The sequence below is a fragment of the Orycteropus afer genome, unplaced genomic scaffold, assembly GCF_000298275.1.
Source record: "Orycteropus afer afer isolate SDZICR_OR568_19922 unplaced genomic scaffold, OryAfe1.0 scaffold00058, whole genome shotgun sequence".
NCBI classification, from domain to species: Eukaryota; Metazoa; Chordata; class Mammalia; order Tubulidentata; family Orycteropodidae; genus Orycteropus; species Orycteropus afer.
Window position 1 is genome coordinate 8,479,525 of NW_006921645.1, and position 3,780 is coordinate 8,483,304.

Sequence of the window (3,780 nt, forward strand, 5' to 3'; positions counted from 1 at the left end):
GAGGAGTGGCTGGTGGGTTTGAACCACCAGCCTTCTGGTTAGCAGTCAAGTGCCTTAGCCACTATGCTACCAGAGCTCCCATTTTATTGTGATTTTAATTTGTATTTTTCTGGTAAGTAGTGATACTGAGCATTTTTTCATGAAGTTATTGATCATTTATATTTTGACTTTGATAAAATATAATTTTGTGTTTTTTCTTAACATGGAGTTATAAGAATTTATTATATATTTTAGATACAAGTTCTATATAAAATATATATAATATGATTTTTAAATAATTTTTCTGTCCATGGCTTGTCTTTATATTTTCTTTATTGTGTCTTTCCAATAGCAATTTAAGAAGTGGATGATATTCATTTTATCAAGTTTTTTTTTTTTTTTTTAATAATATTAACATCACATTTAAAGTATTATTGCCAACTAATTACAATAAAGATTATTTCCAAAGTTATATAGCTTTAACTCTTGTGTCTGGGGCTGTGGTCTAACCAGTTAATTTTTTTATTTGTGGTACGAGGTAAGAATTAAGGTTCTTTTTTTTTTTTCCTCCCTTAAAAATATCCAGTAATTTCAGAGCATTTGTTGAAAACCATATGACTATATCAGTGTGGATATACTTTAGGACCTCTACTCAATTCAATAAGGAGCTCTAGTGGCGTAGTGGGTAAGGCATTTGCCTGTTAATTAGAAGTTTGGCGTTTCAAACACACCAGCTTCTCTATGGGAGGAGGATGAGGCAATCTACTTCTGTAAAGATTTACAGCCTTGGAAACCCAATGGGGGGGTGCTACAAGTCGGAATATCCTATATGGCAGTGGGATTGGGGATTCAATTCCATTGATCTTACATATGCACTGGGTTCATTACTTTAGCAAATTCATCTGAGTAAATCTTGATATTAGGCAATTTAAGTCCTCTGGCCTTGTTCTTCTAACAAATTATTTTGGCTATGCTGGATCCTTTGCCTTTTCATATGATTTTTAACATAAATTTGTCAATGTCTTCAGAAAAGCCTTCTAGGATTATTGGTAGAATTGCATTGAATATATGTTCTGACTCATAGTGACCTTACTCAGAGTAGACTGCCTCATCTTTCTTCCATGGAGCAGCTGGTGGGTCACAACCACTGACCTTTTGGAGTATAGCCAAATGCCTTAACCACCACACCACCAAACTAAACCAAGCCAAAGTCACTGCCATCAAGTTGATTCCAACTCGTAATGACTCCCATTGGATTTCTAAGGCAGTAAATCTTTATGGAAGTAGATTGACTAATCTTCCTTCCATGGAGCTACTGGTAGGTTTGAACCACCAACTTCTGTTTAACAGTCAATGTCTTAGGCACTGTGCCACTAGAGCACCAGAGCTCCTTCAAACTGATATTGATAGATAGATAGATAGATAGATAGATAGATTTGATATGATATGATATGATATCTATCATATCTACCCACTGCCGTCGAGTCAGATCTGACTCATAGCGACCCCTCCTTGGGTTTCCAAGGCAGTATCACTATGGAAGTACATTGCCTAAACTTCCTTCTGAGGAGTGGTTGTGGGTTTGAACCACCAGCCTTCTGGTTAGCGGTGAAAAGCTTTAGACACTGTGCTACCAGAGCTCCTTCTATCATATATATATAATATATATATATATATATATATATATATATATATATATATATATATATATATATATATATATCAGTTTGAAGAAGCTTTGGTGGTGCACTGACTATAACAATTCAGTTGCTAAATAAAAGTTTGGTGGTTCAAACCTACTAGCCACTCCACAGGAGAAAGATGAGGCAGTCTGCTTCTGTAATAATTTACAACTTTGGAAACCCTATGGAGCAGTTCTACTATGTTCTATAGGGTCACTACAAGTAAGAATCGACTTAATGGCAGGGCATTTGGTTTGGGGTTTATATCAGTTTGGGAAGAATTGTCATCTTAATAATACTGCATTTTCTAATGAATAAACATGATATATTTCTTGATTTATTAAGGTCTTTTAAAATTTCTCATAAACATAATTTTCTTTGTGTTTATTCTTCTTGTTGGTGTAGTGCCAAAGGCATTTGACTACTAACCAGAAGGCTGGGGGATCAAACCTACCAGCCACTCCTCAGAACGAAGATTGAGCAATCTACTTTCATAGTGATACCACCTCAGAAAACCAAGGAGGGGTCGCTGTGAGTTGGATCCAATTTGACGACAGTGAGTTTGTTTTGTTTTGTTTTGTTTCATTAAGCATTTTTCATTCCATTAATTTATGCTTTTCATCACATTTGATTAATTTTCTGTCATTCTGAATTTAAAAAAAAATTCACTCTCATCCTTTCTCTTCTTTCTATGTGGGTCACCAAGTGCCTAAGGCATTTGACTGCTAACCAGAAGGCTGGTGGCTCAAACCCACCAGCCGCTCCTCAGCAGGAAAATTGGGCAATCTACTTCTGTAGAGATATTGCTTCGGAAACCCAACGAGAAGTCTCTATGAGTCAGAAACAACTCGATGGCAGTGAATTTGTTTTTTTATACGTGTGTATGTGTGGTAGTTAAGATTATGTGTCAACTTGGCTGGGCCTGGTTTTGAGTGACTGGGCAGCTGCATGTAGTAATTCCTCATGATGAGACTGATAATCAGCTCCATGGTGGAATCTACTATAAGCAGTAGAGTGGCTGCCTTAGGGATGTGGTCTGCTTCCAGTATGTAAGAAGACACTTAGAGAAATATCTGGAGTTTTTGGCACACTTGGACCCTGTAACCCTGTATGTAACAGAGTCTCCATTTAGCAGCCTGCCATGTTGTCTGCCAATCTTGAGACTGTTTAACTAGTGGCCTGCCGTGTTGCTTGATAATTTTGGGACTGTGTCATTTTACTTGTCAACCCTGGGTTTGTCAGCTTTAGCAGCCAACAGCTTCCTGCGATAAAGAGAAGCCTCCAACTTCAGTGGGCTGAGAGCAAGAGGCAGAGCTGGAGTCCAAAGTTGAGGGACCTTCATCCAGCCCCTAGAGCTGGTACTTTGAAGTCAGACTTCTAGCATCCTAAACTGTAAGAGAATAAATCCCTGTTTGCTAAAGCACCAACCAGTGGTATTTTCTGTTAGAGAGGCACTAGAGGACCAAAACAGTGTCCAACTTCACCAACATCACTTATGTTAAACCATTTGCTATTACCCAACAGGTATCTCAATCTCTGATTATTTTATTCATTCTTTCATTATTTGTTTTTTGAAAATGGATATTTGCTTCTGATCTATACACAAGTTTGATGGTTCTTTCCTCTGTCATCTACATTCTGCTGTTGGTTCTATGCACTATTTTTTTTTTTTTTTTTGTTGTTTTTGATAGTGTATTTTTATGTTCCAAATTCTTTTTTCTTTTTTTTTTTTTTTTTTGCTTGTTTTAGATAGTGTATTTTAATGTTCCAAAGTCTTTTTTCCTTTATTTTCTCTTTTTTTGCTGAAATTTCAATCTTTTCATCCATCACAAGCATATTTCCTTTTATATCATTTAGGGTTATTATAATAAATGCCTTAAAACCCACCATCTGGGTCATCCCAGGGTTGATCCAGCTTATTGTCTTTTATTTTGTGAATCGGATCTATTTTTTTTCTGATTTTTCATAGGCATAGTTAATTTTGGCTTATATACTAAATATTATAGATGTTAATTTTAAAATTCCCAATTCTGATTTTTTCCCAAAATTGTGTTGTTTTCTTTTGTTTTAGCAAGCAATTAACTTGAATGGACTTCAACTGAAATTTCTGTTGCTTGGG